The 21,649-nt window shown below is 34.3% G+C and overlaps 1 pseudogene; it reads right to left on the bottom strand.

The window, feature by feature from the left end:
• Positions 1-8,233: 8,233 nt before the first annotated feature.
• LOC149203131 (protein TIFY 10b-like) lies at positions 8,234-9,744 on the bottom strand (annotated as a pseudogene).
• Positions 9,745-21,649: the final 11,905 nt, after the last annotated feature.

Consider the following 21,649-nt stretch of genomic DNA (forward strand, 5'->3'; position numbering starts at 1 on the left):
TGAAATTGGCACATGTTCATTTTAAAATTAAAATAAAATGACTATAAATAAAAAACAATGTTGACTAGAGTATACATACTTGATTAGTTTTTGTTAAAATCCAATAGAAATGGATAAACATATTTGGTTAAATGAATATACACATTTGGTTACACTCCAGTAGCTCAAATAATGGTTAAAAGTGCAACCAATAATGGTTAATAGTGCAAAGTATTCACTCTCAGTGCCATAAATAAAATATTTTGATATTTTGATGTCTATCTTAAGTAACATAATTTATATCAACTTTAAAAAGATTATATATATATATATATATACATATACTTACTCAAAAGAAAGAGGAAACTAAAAGTAAAATGATTTAGTGATTTTCTAGAAAGAGAGAAACGTGTAATTCATATATATATATATATATATTTGAAATGAAATGCAACATTTAAAATATATTATTGATAACAAAAAAATTCAATTTTGATCAAAGTAAAGAATCCCACTATAAAATCCTAGGTAATATTAATATGTATTTGAAAATATATTAACAACTTAAATAAAATATAAAATTTTAATATAAGCAAAATAGTCTATAAGTGAAATGTTTTAATGCCCATATTAAATAAAATATTTTAAGATCTATATTAAATAAAATATTTTAATGTCAACTATACATATATGTATATATTATATAAATCTCTTAAAAAATGAATTTTTTATCATTAAAATAGTTTTAAACATTTATATTAATCTCACAAAAATATTCAATTTTGACGAAGTAAAATATCCCATTATAAAATCTTAAGTAATATTAATGTGTATTTGAAAATATATTTATCATAAAATGGTTTACACTATTTATTATACCTGCCAACCTATTATATTGTAATGAGTGTATGGTAAAAAAGAATTGGTCTTTCAAATTTTTCAATAATCTATAAAATTTGTTAAATTTTTTAGAAATTATTATATTAAATCAAATATTTTGAAAACTAAAATTTATTTTTTTATTATTCTAACTAATTTTGTAAAATTTTAATGATAATGATCAATCAAAATTTTTTATAATAAATAAAAAACTACAATATCCGCTGGTGTCTACACAATTAATTGACATTGATAGCAACCAGATTAATTTCTGAAAATTAATACTTGCATCAAATCAATCAGTGAGTACTTCCATCCCAACCTCAAATTATATTTAAGTACTTCCATCGTAACCTCAAATTATATATTTTTCTATTTGGTTTGGTTAGCGGTAATGGCAACACAACATATATCATTTATCTCATAAATTGAAAGAAAAACACAAGATATATTAATGTGTATTTGAAAATATATTATCTTAAAATGGTTTACACTATTTATTATCCCTGCCAACATATTATATTGTAATCATATTATATTGTAATCAGTGTATGGTAAAAAAAAAATGGTCTTTCAAATTTTTCAATAATCTATAAAATTTGTTAATTTTTTTAGAAATTATTATGTTAAATCAAATATTTTGAAAATTAAAAATTATTTATTAAATTTCTAAAATTAAAATTTATTTTTTTATTATTCTAACTAATTTTATAAAATTTTAATTATAATAATTAATAATAAAAAATATTTATAAAAAAAAGAGAAACTACAATATTAGCTCGTGTCTACACAATTAATTGATATTGACAGCAACCGGATTAATTTCTGACAATTAATACTTGCATCAAATCAATCAGTAAATACTTCCATCCTAACCTCAAATTATATTTAATTACTTCCATCTTAATTTCAACTTATATTTTTCTATTTGGTTTGGTTTATGATAATGGCAACACAACATATATCATTTATCTGATAAATTGAAAGAAAAACACAAGATATGTCATTTATCACATAAATTGAAACAAAAAAATTATGATATTGAATTATAAAATGTTAATTTTGTCATATACATGTACCCTATACAATATTCAATGGTGATATGACTACCTATGATTACTTTCAGGGTAGTTTTATAATCTATGACAACAAATGTTTTACATTATAAATTGAATTAAAATTAAATAGAAAACATACTTTTGAAACAAAAATCATACTTTCGAAGATTGATTTATTTATAAAACAAAATAAAATTCCCATTCATTTAGAGTCCTAGCAACCGGAGTAGTTTGGGTATTCGATCTTGGTATCAATATTTCAATTTTGGTCGTTAGAAAATTATTTAGCATTAAGTTGACGTTGCATATTAAAACTCTTTTAATAGTAGAAGGCGTGATTACATTTCATTTGAAAGTAATTTTTTTTTTAAAATTTAATGGATTTTGACCTATCTGGAATTAAGAGGGAGAATTCTGGCATGTTAAGATATATAGATTATTTTATTGTAACTTTATAATTCTAATTTATTTATTTATTCTGGCATGTTAAGATATATAATCGCAATATAATTGTTTCATAATGGTCGGCCTTGAGCTTGAACCGACACCCTTGAGCAGTTGCAACCGATTAGCTATCCAAAGCGAAACGCACGGGCAACTAAACACGTTTGACTCACCTGCGATAGTAGTTTGTACAGTTGGGAAAACCAGCAGCCGTCATGCAATTCAAATCGATGGATCATATTAACTCAATCGTCTAACAAAATATCTAAGGGTCCAGGTTATGACACGGAGGCATTTAGGATAGTTGATTTCAGAGGGAACGCCTTACGGCGTAAAAATACAATTTCAACCTATTAATAAAAAAAGATATATATTTAAACTTTCTTAATATTATATAATTATTTAGAAATTGAAATGGTAAGTAGACTTACACGTTAATGCTGCATAATTATAAACCAAATTATAAAATATATACTTAGATTTCCTTAATATTGCATAATTAGAAACGAATTGAAAAGACGTCAATGTTACATGATTATAAACAAAATTAAAATTAAAATGTGGGTGGCGCTCTTATTGATGAAAACTTAACTTATTAAAGAAATCACCCGATCAATAGTTACTACCTAACAAATTTCATTAGATTCCCATGGAATGTATAACTTATAAGGGTAAGGTACATGAAAACTATTTATATGTATATAAATGTTATTATCTTGAAGCAAGGTCTAGCAGCTGTGTTGCTGTTGCAAGCTTCGTAGAAGCCCCTGCGCTGAGTCTCTTCTCTATTTTTGCCACTTACTCTGACTTACATGAATCCATACATGAAGCCATACACGAACCTATTAACACATTTCACGCACTGTTGACCTTCTTAACTGCGTCCTCGCCTTTACACGGTCTGGCATCCCTTCTGTGCATTGGCGAACCTTTGGCGAACCTCAATACAGAGTAACTTAAATAGATACTACCTCAACAGCTCATTTTAATGCATAAGTCCTCAAATGCGGAATGGTGATAACAGCCATTTATATTATTTCAGAAATGGATTACAGAAGGATTACAATCTGTTCAATCCTAAGATAGACTGTGGTCGCGTTTACCAGACTTTAGCTACTTAGCTAGGAGATAGCTTACTGGAGGCTACCTGATAAGAGCATAGGCTCAGTCTTTGAACAATGATATTAACACTCATAAAGATAGATTCTCTATAGATCTGACCACTTTAGGTTCTCACATGTGCCGAACACACAAATGCGCAGGCTTCTCAGATCACCTAAAACTTTGATATTTTTTCGTGATGCAAGCAGATCATCCAGAAGTCCACAGTTGCAGAGCAGGAAAAACTCTCGACTCTAAGACACCAAAACTTCCAACACTCAAACTCCAAATGCACCAAATGAGCCTTACTCCATCTCTTATATAGGAGAAGGAGGGGACAAGCATCCGACCAACGAGACGACAAGCTTGGTAATGAAGGAATCTGTCAGATCACAAGATGTGGTTCAAAGCGCACCAGAAGTCGGACAAGTGCTCTGGGTCTCATCACTGAAGATTATTACAAATCTACGGAGAATAAAATGTACAAAGTGGATGCTTTTTTAATAGGAAAATCCCACGGGAAAATCTGGTCACAAATTGTCCTTGTGATTGGACATCATTTTTACACTGTGGAGACTTTTACGGACAAATCCACGGGAACCAAAATAAATTAAAAAACTGTAATTTTGGGAAACCAAAATTTTTTATACAGATTTTCATCCCAAGCCTTGGTAAAAATCCTTCTCACAATCATACGCTTATTTAATATAATTTGATGCTTAATTTTTGTGAGAATAAGCCATTGGTGATGTTTGTTCATATATTCTTTTAACACCTCATTATCTCGGAGAGGATATCGATCTGGGAGAGAAAACATGTCTTTAACGGTCTCATAAGGAGAATGGAAGCAATCAGGAATATTGTGTTCAAAACATATATCACAACCCATTCTAACATATGATTCATGGTAAACAAGATCTATGCCTGTTCTGTTCATACCATAATCAGTCCACCAATCCCGCATCCAATCACTTTTTTGGTTCCGTTGCATGATTCCTATGGTCCCAAACTTTATCTTGGTGTAGTGGTTTTCTTCTTTACTGTCTTTATTTAATATGTCCCACCATAATCTTTTATAGATGTCGAAATCATAGACTATGTCTGGAAAGATGTGGCTGGGGTCCTTTTTGGGCCATAGTGCTGCATTATGCGTTGGAAAAGGCCAAGAAGTGTTCCTAATTCAATTTATTGAAAAATATATTTCATAGACCCCACTTCTGCTTCCCCCATGTGACCATATCATAGTCAAACCATGAAAGTCATGTAGAAGAGCATCTTGTGCCTGGCTTGCAGCATTCATGCTGTTGGAATAGACCATATCGTGGATCCATCTGCTCCATTTTGGGTACACTCTTCTTTCAGGTACTAGATGTAATATATCAGTGTGTGCTTGGAGATTAGCATCTAATACTTTTGTATTTCTTAATTGCCAAGTGGGCTTCCAACCTTCTTTGTATTCTGACCAACTGAGATTATCTAGAATTGTTCTAAGTACTTCTTTTGTTGGCCTTGATCCCATTTTGTTACTATTATTATCACATGTTCAGCTGGTTGAATAAATTCTCTACTGAGAAAATCTGGTAGATAATTTTCTTTCCCTTTAATATGCTCCACTTCGAAATCAAAGTTGGCAAACAAAGCCTCCCATTGAGCAAACTTGGCTTCTCCTGGTTTTTTAATATCTTTGGTTAAGACTTTTTTCATAGCCGAGGCATGAGTCCTTAGCAGGAATATTTTATTTACAAGATTTACCTCAAATTTATTTATACAGTTCCAGGTGGCTTTAACTTCCTTCTCTATAGTAGAATAATTTTGTTCCGTTGCAAGTTCCTGAAGCAAACTGTACAATTTGTTTTCCACCTTCATTTTCCTATTTGAGAATGCCTCCCCAATCAATATTTCTTGCATCTTATTCTACAATCTTGAAAGCATTGTCATCAACTACATAAAGGATAGGTAGTGTCTTGACTTTACCTTTGATTCGTTAAACAACTTTGGTATGGGCCTTAGTCCATGGTGGTGGATTTTTCTTGAGCCTTTGATTTAACAAACTTCTATCCTTTGCACAATCTTGATAGAAGTTACTCACATAATTTAGACATCCTAGAAACCTCTGAAGCTGGGTTTTATCAATAATAATGTCAGGGAATTTTTCAGAGAATTCTAATGCATGTTTCTGCAAGGATATTTGGCCATTGAATATGGTATGGCCAAGAAACTTTACAGAGGTTTGGAATACCTTTATTTTATTTTTGCTTAAAACCAAACCATTTCTTTTTACCAACTGTACAAATGCTTGCACATGCTTGAAATGATCTTGAATATTTTTCGAAAAAATTAAGATGTCATCAATATAGACCAGGAGCCAATCAAAGTAAGGTTTGAAGATGGAATCCATCACCTTTTGGAACTTAGAGGGATCATGTTTCAATCCAAAAGGAATTACATTCCATTCGTAATGTCCTGCAGGCACGCTGAAGGTTGTTTTGAACTTATCTTTTTCAGAAATGGCGACCTGCCAAAAGCCTGACTTTAAATCAAATTTTGAAAATATTTTTGCTCTCGCTATCCTCCCTATCAAATCACCTCTGTGGGGGATATGATATGTATTATCTGCGAGAACAGAGTTCAGAGGTTTGTAATTGATTATAAGCCTTGGGATGCCTCTAAGCTGTTCTGATCTTTTATTTACATAGAATCCGCAACAGTTCCAAGGAATGTCAGATTTTTCACATAACTCCCTGTACTCTTTGTTCATTGGGAATGCTCTGCTTTTGCATGGCTTCCCAGCATACTCTGTTTTGTATGGTAATTCAACTGTGTGCTGTTTCCAATGCCAAAAGGCATTTGGTTCTTCTGAATAGCATTCATCCTCTATTGTCTTTTTGAGTTCAACAATTTTCTTAGTCATCTCCACCATCAATAAAAAAAATTTCGAACACTTCTATTGACAATCTATCCAAATGTTGGTGCCTAGAGAATTTCCTTCACCACATATCCATTCTTCTAGCTTCCAATAGCTCTGTCATCCTCCTTCATGTTTTTCGCTCTAATAATCAACCTATTGAGAATTTAGCCAACTTAGCATGCTCACAAAATAACCTTCATCTTTCTAGACCCAAGTCAACCATCTCCTCCTCCCCCTTAGTCTCCCTGTGCAACTCCATGGTTCTTTCAAACCTCTTCACCTAGGCTCCTCCAGACACTTCTGACCCCCCAATTGGTATGCCCCTCCCAAAGACCTTGCAACATCAATTGGTGTGTCTACTACATTATGATTAACATTGGTTTCTTTGTGTCTTACAACACTCTCATCATTTTCTAATGAAGTCTCTTTCAACACTTATATACTTTCTGCAAGCTTACCACAACCTAGCTACTCAAATGTTTTTTGTTATACTTTATATTCTAATGATTTTGGTCATACTCTTATCTATTACAATATGTATGTAATTTTTTGGATTTATAGTATACATTTTAGTCACTGGTTTGGTTTCCCTATGTTGTATGGGATTAAGAATAGAATCTACTTGATTTTAAAAGAAAAGAAAAGAAATAAATCAATGAGTTTGTTTAACTTCATTTTATTTAAAAATATATACTTGGATTTCGTTAATATTGCATAATTATAAAAGAATTGAAAAGATAAGTAATATTGCATTATTATAAAAAAATTGAAAGGATAATCGGACTTGTACGTTAATGTTACATAATTATAAACCAAATTAAAATATGTACTTGGATTTCCTTAATATTGCATAATGGAAAAGGAAATGAAAAAGTAGGTAGACATAAAGTTAATGTTGCATTATAAACAAAATTAAAACGTGGATAGAGTTGTAGTTGATGACAACTTTACCTTGTTAAAGAAATCACCACATCAATCTATATTACATAACAAATTTCGTTAAATTCCCATGGAATTTATAATTTATAAGAGTAAGGTACGTGAAATTTTTATTTTATTGATATATGAAACTCATAAACATTGGATTGCGCTTTGTCTACGATAACTCTATTTTATTGAAAAATAAGTACTTAGATTTCCTTAATAGCGCATGATTATAAACGAATTGAAAAAGTTGTTGGACTTATATGTTAATAACGTATAATTATAAACCAAATAAAAATGAGGGTGCAATTGTAGTTGATGACAACTTTACACTATCAAAAATCACCCAATCAATCTATATTACATAACAAATTTCGTTATTGAGATTTTGATGAAATTTATATGTTTAAAAAATAATTAAATATTAGTAGATTTGTAATGGACTTGTTCTAACCTGTAATATTATCATCAAAATTAAATAGAAATTTTTTCATATTTATCAATATTACCAACTTTCTCCTCTTTACGTGACCTATAAGATCCCCTCTCAATCAAGATATACTCTTTATATTTTTATTTTGTATAAAATTATGAATAATCTTTTTACAATAAATGAATGAATACCTATCTAATCATTAATGTTACGATGGTAATCTTACCATCCACAATAAAAGTGTAACTAAGTTTAATAAAAATAAATATTTATGATATTGGCTATGCAGAACGAATGGTGCTAAATAAAGAAATTTCTCAGCACTTTCAGGCTAACAACCCCAACGATTTGAGAGTGGAGGCGGTGCTTGCTTCTGCTCACGGTGGTACTCGAGAGAAAACGCGTTCGGTCGCTCAAATTAATGTCGATGGAAACAATTTGGTTAAAAGATTAGAAAATGCGGTGTGATGCCATTAATGGTCAACACCATCCACCGACATCTGAAAATCATTGTGATGAGCAAGCCAACAAGAAGATGACCTGGTCGTCTGAATCTTTCCTGGCTTTCCGAGGCAATGTCGCTGGCTTCATCGTGGTGTAAGGAGACACTCTGTTAATTCTGTACCAAAAAAAATTCATCCTTTTAATACACATTTGCCTACTCAGTCATCTAAATTTACACTAAATATAATTATCGTAATTGATTTAAATGCTAGATTTGCTATTCAATTTTCTGAATATACATAATTTTTAAAAATCATATAGAGTTTATTTACCTCTCCTTTCGCTTTTGAAGGAAATGTTGCACAGATAATTTGGGGACAATTTGCAGGCCTGCGCGCGAAAAAAGTTAATAACAATGTTAAAGACAATTTTCAATCTTGAAAACCTTTCTTTATCGCTTTTCACATTCTGTGGAATAGTATGAACCACATTTGTCAATATAAAATATTTTACGATCCGCGTCTTACCTACGGGAAGTCTTTCAGGCTGATCTTCGTTGTCAGCGTTCGATGCAGGCTTATGATGCAGCGGTTTCAAGATCTGTTGGATTTTGCTGATATCAATCTGAGGTGTTCTTGTCTTGTTCGAGCTTATAGAGCCGGCAAGCCTAATAATGGCTTCAGCCTGCAACAAAAATGACGAAATAAGCCTGCGAATAAATTAAAGAACGCCAAGAGGACTAAAGATGCAAACGTTTAGTCAAAAATATATACGAAATTTGTTGTGAATGTATTAAATTTGTTGCTCAGATGGAAATAATACCTTCTCAGCCGGCACGTTGTAAACATTCACCATTCCGTTATAAAAAATAACAAATTGACCTGTGGACTGCTGCTCGGGGGTTTTTGCTGGAACTGATCTGTTGCAAATAGTGCGCAAAACACAAAGTTAACCTTATCATACATTTAAGGTCGCTCAGCTATCAAGAATTAGCAAATATATCAAATTACAAATGTCTGGACATGAAAATACCTCGAAACCGGAGCAGTTTGGCTGATTGCAAAAGGCCTGGTAGCATTTCTCTCTGTAACTCTGTTGCTTGAACCGAAACCGGTGCATACGGGAAATAATTCCATCATTTCCGTGTGACTGGATGCCTCAGAGCGTCCACTAAAGCCCTTGGCCGGATGATTGACATGAGCCAAATCCCCTTGCTTGTCCTCTGAAAGTGCGATTGACGAAAGCACCTTTTGCATCATCTGTGGTTTTATCCGTGACATATCTTGCACTGTTGCATTCATCAAAAATGCATACAACATGAGCGAAAACATTCTTCCCAAACAAGAACAGAAGACAAATTTAAGGAAAAACTGCATATTTCACCAGTCGATCTAAAAATAAAATTGCGAGACAAATTCAAGGCGTTTGGAAAAGAAAGCATACTTCTCGGCTTGGCTAGCTGTTTTCCAGGGCCGAATTCCAAACCAGTAGTGCAATTTACGGCTGGTCCACTTTGATTCAGAGTCTTTCTGAACGCGTACAAACTCGAAAGCTACAGATGCACTTAACGACATAGCGGGCAAACGGAATTGTTCCTATAAATCACCAAAATTTCCGCTGCAACTTACTTTTTCTCAAAGCTCTGATACTGCTAGTCTGCTAGATCAATCAAAGCGCCGAATACATCTGGATTATTCTCCTGTTTATAAGATGATAAATAATTGGCGTGCGGTGATTCGGAAAAGGTGTATATTTCGCACGTGCTCATCACCATTAGCAAGCTAAATAAAAGGGTATTTCGCACGTGTTCATGTTGTGGAGTCTGGTTTAAAAAAACCACATACACTTCGAAATCTGGAACGTTTCCGTAAATACCAACTATGTAAGATGGACGAACGGGTTTCAGCGGCGTGCTAAATGTGCCCATCAACGTGGCGGATGAACTGGTTGTGACGGGAAATGAACAGGCGGTGATTGGAAAAGAAGGGTCTGGTAGTATGCCTGTGGCTGGCGCCTTTAGAACCACCCTGCGCTCCATTTTCTGCGGGGGCAAGCGAGACTTTGCTATGTACTTTACCATACATTAATAATTGAATATGCCATTTGTCCCCGCAGGGCTTCCTACCAATTGTGAATCCCACACCAGGTGCATTACCATACGTTAATAATTGAATATGCCATTTGTCCCCGCAAGGCTTCCAACCAATTGTGAATCCCATTTCCACAAGGGTTTGATAGATAAGAAGCAATGGGAATAACGGATGGAATTTCATTAAGTTTGATTGTTTTGAAATTTAGGTCAAATATTTTTACATATTTAAAAAAGCTAGTGTACAGTGTTTATAGCCTTAAAAGAATTTTCAGCATATCTAATCGCCCTGTGTAACGATTATGCTTTTTTTTTCCGGGAAGATATGGAAATACCAATTATATTTTGAAAAAATCTGGTAGGGATTTTTGTAAATTTAAATCAGAACTGTTAAACTTCATAATTTTAAGTGCCTTGGAGGTTTTTGATGGTGCTTAATCCATTTCCACCATGTACAAGATTCAAACACTACATGTACAAGATTTATTGAAATTTTTTTCCCTGAATTCCGGCCACTTTTGGTTGTCCGGGCGATTCTTTCCCTTTAGTAGAGAACTCTCTAATAAGTAAATTATTCTTCAAATTTTCTATAATAAATTTTTTATTATTTTTAACAAAGAAAAAAAAAATTCATGAACTTTCATCTTAATTTTATTGTTTTTAACAATTTTATTATAGTGATACAATTTCAAACAAAGAATGCAATTTTTTGTTATTTAAAATATATTTTTGAATGCATAAATGGCTTTAACACCTTGAAAAACCCTTCTGGCGCTCGAATGAATAATTATACACATTAAACAGTGTAAATTCAAGTTTTTAAATATTTTGTGAGAGTTTGATGAGTCGTGAAAATTGTCATATCGTTTATAAATTAGGCTACGTCAAAACAAATAATTCATAAATTTTAATGTTTACTAGGAATAATGATGACCATGATTTATCATACTTGAACTTTGAAAGTAAATTAAATTAAATTAAATTAAATATTCGTTAAATTAATTTAGGCATATAAGTTAAATGGTTGGTAAATATTGATTGATATTAATGAAGAATAAACATCATAATCAATGATAAACATCAAAATACTTATTTCATAAAATTAACTAAATTATAACTTTATTTTAAATTATTTTTATTATTAATTAAAAAAAATATGTAATTTCAATTTTACCATGAAAATCCTTAGCATATAAGGAGACCTTGTTATAGTACCATGGACCAATATCATGACTTATCAATACCACATGTCTATGGTAAAATCCTTAGCATATAAGGAGTCCTTGTTATAGTACCATGGACCAATATCATGACTTATCAATACCACATGTCTATAAAACCATAATTATTAGATGAGATTTCAGCGTAAAAGTGCCCATGGAATTTTCATGTAATTTCCATGTCATAATATATAAATCAACTAAAATATTTTAAATTTAACATGAGGTACACGTAAATATTTTGGAGGGAAAAGAATAACAACTAATTTTTTTATTATATTTTTGACTTATCTCTTTATAAGTTTACTCAAATTGCAAGTGTAGACACTCGGTAAATGCAAAGTAAATTCCACATCCAACAACAACCCATTATACATACTTCTGAGAAGACTCGCATTGATAAAATTGGAGATACATTAAAAAACATGTATGACACACTTTTTAATTTATTTTCAATTTTATCAATGTGGGTCTTCTCAAAAGCATGTATAATGAGTATTCGTTGGATGCATAATTTAATTCTGCATCAACGAGTGTCTACACTTAAAATTTGAGTAAACATATAAGGAGATAAGCCAAAAGTACTATTAAAGAAATTAGTTTTCTTCTTTTTCCTCCAAAATTCAACTTTTATATTATTAGTTTAACTATTATTTTATTATTTTTCTTTAACATGCCACTTTTAGGCTGAAATTTCCAGTTGTTGACATTATTTTTTAAAATTAATTAATTTAATTAAAAGGATAAAAAGAACATCACTACTTTTGAGATAAATCTCAAACTTTGATCTGTGAATACTATTACGAATATTTGAGAATATTTTGGGGAGGTTAAATCTTTAACATACACATAATGATTGTTGATAATTAAGTTAAAATACTGGAAGCCCTAATCCAAAATAGACATGCATATATTCATAACTAGCAACTTGAAATCCCATATCTATTAACTTATAAATCTCATATCTATTTTTTTGTATTACCTTGAAAATTCAAGATACACCACTGATAGATCATTTGTAGAAAGTATATCAACCTCGGTCTGCCACAAGGGAAACCAAATGTGTTGGTTGATAGAAATAGAGACAGAGTGTTGATCTAAAGATGATCTAAGGATCTTCAAGGATCTTCAAGATAGATTCTACTCGTTGAGATGTTTCCATTGATATATGGCACGCCAGGTGATTCTTCACGGTTTGAGAGATATTCATGTTTGAAGTTAGTAACCCCAGTTAGTGGGCTAAAACCCTATGGGGTTGTGGCATGGCACTCATAATTGGTTTTGGTCATTGAATAATCATTAATTAATAATTTTTTAAGCTCCTAAAATCCCTCCAACATTCTCTATAGAAGCCCCTCTCAACTTTATAAAAAGAAATCTCATATATCCTCCAAATGTAGTGATTGTGACATTTTCGCTACAACTTCATTTATGCGAAGTCTTAGATTCTGAAATGAAAACCCATTTGATTTACAATCCTGATGAACATCGTGAATGAATTTCAGATCTTGGTTCACTATATTTTCAGAGATATGATCTGTGAAAGCTAGGGCTTTTGCAGGCTCCCGAATTTCATCTCAAAGAAGTGACATTGGGAAAATCGCCATAACTCTCTCTCTCTGAGAAGAGGATTGGAATTCTGTAAAAAGTGGCAAATAGTGCGCGAACTTTAGTTTTCTGTATATCAATTTCAGAGCCGAAGGAGGAAACAGTGACACATGGCATGCCATACAAGTTCGCTCTACTAAACTAGTCCATAATTAGGTCACTGTGAGAGATTGGGCATAACTTTGTCTTGAAGAGTCCAAATCAAATCAGACCTATGGCATTGGAAAGAAGAATCAGATGGATACTACATGATCGAAGATCACATATTGGGGATCTGAAATCATAGAGATACATCAGATTAAATATCGTGCTCCTAGAAGGCAAGAAAAACTAGATCAAGTGTTGTGAAGGGGTGCAAATGACTAGACTTTCTAGGGCAGCAAAGAGCAAGGTGCAGCAAAATGACGCAACAGAGGTAAGCTACAGGTAATTATCTTCTGTATATGCATGTTCATTTCTTAATTGCATTAGGTTCTTTGTATTCTAATTTGTTGATTTATTTTAGCACTAACATATGCTCTAGAGGATGAGGTAAGTTTTTCTATTATCATGTCATGGGTATTTCCTTGAAGACTTTTTGTAGGTATTATATATTCATTAAGAGAAGACTCAATGCATAATCTAATGTTCTGAAGAGTGAGAAAGGGTAGCATGACAAGAGAAACAACCAAGGTGTAGAACAACAATGAGAAGTTCACCATATGAAGTCTTCAAGTGGGAAGCATTGCATACAATCATGTACATAGTCATTGTAAAAGTTATACAGTTATCTATCTACCAAGAGTTGAAGAGGCAGTGTCGGGAGGTCTAGGATCATTATTAGGTGGTTCTGTCATAGTTAGGGTTATGGTCTAGTGTGTCTTCTTCTTCTACATCATTCTATATCATTGTAAAGTGGATCATTTTCCTTGGTACAGGAGTCCATTCTTCCTCTATTCTTCTATAGGGTGGTAGGGTGGTGCTAGGCTGGTGCATGAAGTCACCAACAAGTTCAAGCCTATGAAAACTTCGGGGTGGTAGGGTGGTGCTAGCGTGAGTTGTAGCTCATTGGGTGTTGGGGCATCCGTTCAGTTGACTACTAAATAATCTTAGGCGTTGGAGTGTCCATCTAGTGGGAGCTGGAGAAGAATGATTTTCTATATTCTAGGAAGTTGGATCTTCCTTTTCAATTGGAGTTGAAGATTAAAGAATTATTAGAAAAGTGTTCGGTAGTTTTTGACCCGTAGGGCGTTTTCCACGTAAAATTTTTGTTCCTCTTTTGTTCTTTTATTCACTGTTGTTACTGCATAAACATTAATGATAATTGAAAATTAACTAATGCTATGAAAATATTTAAAAGTGCTAATTGCTAAGGAATACTGATTCACCCCACCCACCTGCCACACCCATCGTTGTTGTTGCCTTTTTTGAACAAGTGTAGTTTGCAATGAGTTTCAAGGTGACTATCAAAGAGCCAAAGCACATTTTCTCGCTAAAAGTGGTTTATAGTCAAAGCTTGTTCGGAAATTTCCAAGGAAAAGTTCTAGGAAATATTGAGGATATGTTATGAAAGCTTTCCTTTTGCACTATGAGAAAAAGATGAAGAAGAAGATAATTAAGACCGAGAATGATGATGTAATAACCTAGAAGAAATCCAAGTTGTAACAACTACATCAATAAGCACTCGTAATAAAATTCAAAAAAAAAAACTTTTAAAAGTCCCCATTCTATATTGGATATGTATAGCATTTCAAAGTGTGAACAAATTTTGTTCTTTTTCAAAAATTGTAGCTTATACTACTTCAAAATTCAAATACGCTCTAGAGTTGCAATAGATAGATGTAAGAGTTAGACTCAAGGGTTGGCTCAATTGTTCTTTATGCTAAACATGCATATTTTGAGATTCTCCCTCAAAGTCGGAGAGGTCTGCTGACCCCATTGTCTAGCATTTATACTCACCTCAACAGATCTTCACTTTCCACTGCCACCATGTTTTTAATCAGGTATAGATACTTCTTTGGAATTTTGTTTTTAATAATTTGTTGCCTTTTTTGAACAAATTTTGTTATTTCCTTGTAATGTATTTCCTTTCCTCTTAGTTTGTTGTATGAAATTTTGGAAACCACCTGAAGGATGGACAAGTGGAGTAGGATTTACTAGGGAGATGATTCAGACTCATTGCCCTGCACCTGCATCAAACATTCATGTGAGTGAATTTATAAGCCTTGAGTGCTTTGTTTTCTCAATCACATGCTTATTTGTGTATGTTGTATGTACAAGTAGGAACATGTGTAGCAAAGTTTGAATGTGTGTTCAATTGGAGATCTTGAGATGTGATCCACCACCAATGAATAAAAAAATGGAAAGCCATCTTGATGAGCTTGGATACACTAAAGAGATGTAGTTCCAATTTTTGTAGTAGGATTTTCTAAGGAGATGATTTAGACTCATTGCCCTGCACCTGCATCAAACATTCATGTGAGTGAATTTATAAGGATTAAGTACTTTGTTTTCTCAATCACATGCTTATTTTTTTTTTCTCGTAAGAAAAAATCGTAATTTTATTCATATTGATAAAATTACATTTTGTAGATGCTTGAAGCATATGCATATGGCTATTCCTGTAATGATAGGCAACAAATAGAAATGAAAACACAAAGGGGCAAAAGACTGTTCCTGTAATGACAGGAATACAACAGAAATAATAGAAAAAGTTGTGTCTACAGGCCTATATTTTCCTTCCTTTTTTCTTCTCTACTTTACGCCAGACTCCAGCGTTGGGAGTGGGGACAATTATGGCAAGTTGGTTTTCCTCTGTGTACACTGGTTGTTCTTTATCCGAGTCCGATCCTTCGGAGCTATGTGCTCGTTTGGCTCCGCTTATTTCCAGCTGTAATTCTTGCTGCCGTACCAAGCTATTTGGCTCCAATTTGGGCCCTTCGGTGTTCTCCTCCTGCGTTTTTTCCTGTCTCCTTTGTACGTCTGTGGGATCCGTGTTCAGTGCTTCCTCCTCCAGTGGTTCGGTGTGCTGCCAACCTTTTGGTTTTTTCTGTTGTTTCTTGTTCCCTTTAGGCTCCTTACTAGACAGTGGACATGCATATTGAAGGTGCCCTGTCTGCAAGCAACCGCGACATCTGAAAGCCGTGTTCTCGTAATCAAGTTGTTGCGTCCACAGTGAATTATTAAAATTCAATGTGATGTGATCTGGGAGTCCTTGACTTAGATCCACCTCTACACATATTCTGGCATATGTGAAAATTCCCCGGTTAGCTCTGTCCTCATCTATTTTAAGATGTTTTCATAAGGAATTCCCAATGGTTGTTAATGCTTTTTGGTGCCAGAAATGCAGTGGGAGGTTATGTAGCCTTACCCAAACTGGCATCATCGAAACCACCATGGTATTGGCATCAAAGTCTGGGAACCAGGGGGTGATAAAGAGACCAGCATTGCCCCAAAACCAAGGCCCCTGATTAATGATATTGTCTCGTTCCAGTTCTGTGCTAAATCTGACTATGAAGAATCCCTTAGGGCATAGATATATTTCACATTTGGATGTCCATGTAGTAAAAACCCATTGATGCAGTGCATCAGCTTTGGGCCAATAACCGTTAAATTTGCATATAACAGCATTGTGAATTAAATCTGTGTATAGATCTGTTACCTCCGGCAATGATACAGTAAGCATAGGTGATTCTGGCCTCTGTTCCACAATGTAGGGCCCTGGAAGCTTTGGTGTGGGTGCTAATCTGTGTTGCAGTGGTTCCTTTCCTTTGACTGCATCGCGGAAAGAGCCTGTATTCTTTGAGTTGGATCCCTTGCATCCGCCTCGAAGTCTCAGATTGAGGATGATGGTTGAATCTTTAACAACTCCATAGTGCTGGAAAGTGTGTTGGTCCTGCATGCCGAGTCCTGAGAATAAAAGATTTTGGTATATTGCCGGAGTTCACAGTTTGTTCTGGATCTGCTCTTTTAACTGCAGAACATCCATCCCTTCCTTGATTTGTACACAATAGTGTCTGCCTTCTACATATCTGATAAAAATTTGTTTCAGATCTGACGGATCAGCCTTAACCAAGCCCCGATTTGCATGATTGTTCTTCGGATCTGGCGGATCGATGGTGGTTCTGGGGTTTGTATGCCTTCCTTCCGCATAAAAGGGCTTTCTTTCTTTTACCAGATGCAGCCGTAGTGGTTCTGGTGTCAGATTTGAGCCGCCCCTTGTTCTTCCTTCGGGAGATGGGGGAGCAGCAATCTGTTTGTCTCCCGCTCGCACGGCCATCTCCGGCCAGTCCGCTTCATCCTTGCCATTATACACACTTAATGGCACCGAATCAAGACGGTATTCTGTTTTCGTTTGCGTATCTGGTCGATGACGGGCTGTATCGTTCATGCCGGGACCTGTTACCATAAGAGAAAACGGTTTACAGTGAAAATAACCCTTAAACAGGTAATGAGGGCTCGTCCATGCCCTGTAAGCAGACCAATCAGCCTCCGGGGATCGATTTGGTGTAGAGGGATTGTGGCCTGTTCCGCTGCGATACCAAATCCATGACGGCGTGTACAACTCGGTTGATCCGGCGGTCGATTTTTTCCAGGGTTTCTCTGCTATCTCTGCCCCTTCGCATATCTGCAGTGTGACGGCTGCACCAAGGAAAACCCTAGCCATCCTGCTCCTTCCAAAACAATTGTTGACATCAATCACATGCTTATTTGTGTATGTTGTATGTACAAATAGGTACATGTGTAGCAAAGTTGTCTCTTCTACCTATTTGTTCTTTCTTGTTACCACACCAATAATACTAATATGATTTGGATTCCCACCTTTTACTACGATCAATATTTTTATCAAAGTGTTCGTACTTGTGATTTCAATATGAAGTTTATGTGGACAACATTAGGGTAAATTGGAATCTATAATCTTTTGAACAATATACCTAATGATTTTGGTATATTGATGGATAATGTTATACAGGTTAGGTTGGTGACCCTCCAATTATGCAAGGTGGATATGCAGGAAACTCTTGTCATTTGGATTGGGGGATTCATAGTGGAGACCATTATTATAAAATATTTGATTAACTCAGCCAACTTATTTATTTGTTTAATATGCACTCAAACTTTTTTTTATTGATCTGCAGAAAAGGTGACCTGGTTTATAATCTTCTTCTACTTACATTTTAGGCACATGAAAAAAACTAGACTTCCAAATTTGGTAAAATCTCTACCAACATGAAAAAAATTAGGCCTTTAAATTTGGCCGAATCTCTACCAAAAGGAAAAAAACTAGGCTTCTAAATTTGGCAAAATCTTTGCCAATCTCATTGGCATGGACTTGATGCTCCGTAACTCATCTTGTTTTTATGTTGGAGAGTAAGCATAGAGTGTAGCACAAAACCCCAATGCCATACATAGAGGATTTATTCCAAAGGTCAATAGAAAATAGGCCGAGGTTTTCTTCATTTTTACTAAAGATGTAAATGCCATTTTATCAAGTGCATAATCAATCATGTTGGGATCTTTTGTTTCCTCTAATCTTTGAGTACATGTGGACACATGTTCAAATTAGTAGATTTCGTTGTTAACACATATTTCATTAAATCTAGAATTTCAAAGTAACAAAAAAACCCAATTCTAGTGATGTCCTTGTAATAAAACTTTTCCAATTTTAATGAAATATGTGTTTGTTGGTTATTTTTTTATTATCATATTTATTTTTCCCACTTTAATCCTATTCTCTATGGATCTTTTTGTTATCCTCCTAGATCTATTTTATAAAGGTGGAGGGGGGATGAAGTGTATGCTTGTACTGTGTAGTTCTTTTTTTTTGAGGTTCTTGTCTTCACACCCCTTTGCTAGTTGAAGTACTTGTGGGAGGACAGAGTTATCATTGAGAGGTAGAGAGTACTTTCCTCGTATCCATGCAATTTCATCTTTGGATACTTGTGCTTAGTGTGGATTTATAAGTTTTTGAATGCCCCTTGGATATTTTGTTGGTGTAACAGATATTAGCCAAACTTTATGCTTGCATTTTAACATCTATTTAGTGGTTACATTTCAAAATCATTGTTATTGATCGTTGTATTTTGATATCTTGAATTAATTAATAACGAGCACTCTCAATTAGTTTTCTAGACCCCATATCTGGTAGGATTCAAGCATGTAGCTCATTATTCATAATTGAATCATATATATTCATTGTTTTTAAATTTTTGGGATGAAAAATCAGTTTTCTAGAGGCATATTTTTATGCTATCACAACAAACTTACATGATTCACAAACTCAGAAATCAATCTATGGTGTAATTGCAGATTTTAGGTTTGATAATTATAGGTCATTTATAGGTTATAAATGTCTTTAAAGTTTCACTTCTAATTGAGTACTCAACTCAACATATTGAGTATCATATACGTAACTATTTTTCTCTGAACCCACTTTTCATAACTTCCATGACAATCAAGTAGGGACCTACAACTTCAAAGCTATTTTGCTTGTTTAGTAAAATATTTGCGAAGACTTTACATAGTTTTATAATTTATTGAAAGTTGTAGAATTTACAATTTATAAAGTTTTAAAGTCTAATTCCTTAAAGGGTGCTATCTCAATAGAAGAGCACCTGCTTTACAAGTAGGAGGTTGGTGGTTCGATTCCATCATGCCCTAATATTCATATGGAATGGCGACGATCAATTTTTTCTGGAGGCTCTTTTGAGCATCACCAATGAGCTTATGGTGACGTTTTTCGACCCTCACCAAAATATGAAATGGTGATGGTCAATGGATTTCGCCATATATATGTATCAATAGTGATGGTTATGAAAGGTCCATCACCATAAATCATTGTTGTTCATATGAAATGGTGATAGTCACTATCTGCCATTCTAATCAATATTCGTGACAAAACTTGAATGTCACCACAACACCACAATTTTGGCGATGTGGCCTTTGGTGACCTTCAATTTTTTGTGACAATGGATCTTTTGACCGTCACCAATGAGCTTATGGTGACATTTTTTGACCCTCACCAAAATATGAAATGGTGATGGTCAACGACACTGATGGCCATGAAAGGTCCATCACAATAAATCGTTGTTGTTCATATGAAATGGTGACAGTCACTATCCATCATTATAATCATTATTTTTTTATGGACCTTGAGTGTCACCACAACACTTATAACTTTGTTGATGCCACCTTGGTGGCATTCAAGTTTTTGGTCACAGAGGCTAAGGTTCATCACCATTGTTCATATGAAATGGTGATGGTTACTATCCATCATTATAAATCATTATTGGTGACGGACCTTGAATGTCACCACAACACCTATACTTTTGGCGATGCCACCTTTGGTGACATTCATTTTTTGGTGACAAAGACTCTTTTGACCATCACCAATGAGCTTATGGTGACATTTTTTGACCCTCACCAATGTCCTTTTTTTCTTTTAGTGAGAACTTGGAACCAGCTACAAAACAAGAATTTGAGCAGGGGTCTATGGTGAACTCTGAACAAGTCATTGAATTGGATGATGAACAAGTGTTTGAGGAATTCCTTGGATAGGTTTTTGGACAATTATATGAGGAATCCCCTGAACAGGTTGCTGGACAGGTACGGAAATACCCAGAATAGGTATTTGAGGAATAGTTTGTCCAGTAGGCTGAACAGGTTGATAAAGTGTCACTTGTGGAGCAACTGGACCATACTGTTGAGTAAAAGCAGGATTCCAAATAGTGTTCATCCCGGGATAAGGAGTACCAAGTAAAGGTTGATTTACAACAGGTTGACCTAGGCCGGGTTGAGGTATTTGATCATACGTTCTAGTAAAAGGTTGACCACCAGCAATAATTTGTCTTTCAGGTGGAGGATAAGGTGGTTAAACCCCCAGGCTAATAATAAACACCAATGGGGGTTACTTGAGGGTTACTTGAATTACCAGAAACCATGTAAATTTGTTGATCTGATGTCGTAAGCGCTTCAAGCATGGAAGTCATGCTTTAAATAATAGATGTAGATAAACTAGATGACCAAGTACAAGGTTGGGGATAAGAAGAAGCTCCTTAAAAGGTCTCAGTAAGTGACTGGTATTTAGGAGGAACTAATGGACCATCACAAAATAATGATTCCGGAGAGCTAGTAAACATAAATGAATCAATAGCTTCACTCCCAATAGGAATTTCTGACATAGTTTGTTCTCTTGAATAAAAAGGAATGCGTGGCAGTGACAAATTCTGACCTTAAAAACTCAAAGTGGTAGAATACCAAGGGTCAATTCGAAAAGGAGGGAGAGGAACTCTTTGGTCTAAATTTTCACTACCAGTAAATGGAGAATGAGGTGTTTATATCTCTTTGGTAGCGTCTTCAATGCTAATTAACCGAGGAGGTAATTCAGTCGTAACTATCAGCTTCCTTCGAGGTGAAGGTGGCTCAGGAGTAGGAGCTAAAACAACCGAAGGTGATTCAGGTTGAGAAACTTCAGACTCATGATGTTCTACGTCTGGTTCAGTTAGTTCAGTATATGAAACTTCACCAGTGTCAGATTCTATGTGAACTACTTCGATAATCTCTAGACCAGAGTAAACTAAGCCT

The sequence above is a fragment of the Pinus tabuliformis genome, chromosome 2_1 (assembly GCF_031772625.1).
Source record: "Pinus tabuliformis cultivar Carrire ecotype Pingquan chromosome 2_1, CPIR1, whole genome shotgun sequence".
Taxonomy (NCBI): domain Eukaryota; kingdom Viridiplantae; phylum Streptophyta; class Pinopsida; order Pinales; family Pinaceae; genus Pinus; species Pinus tabuliformis.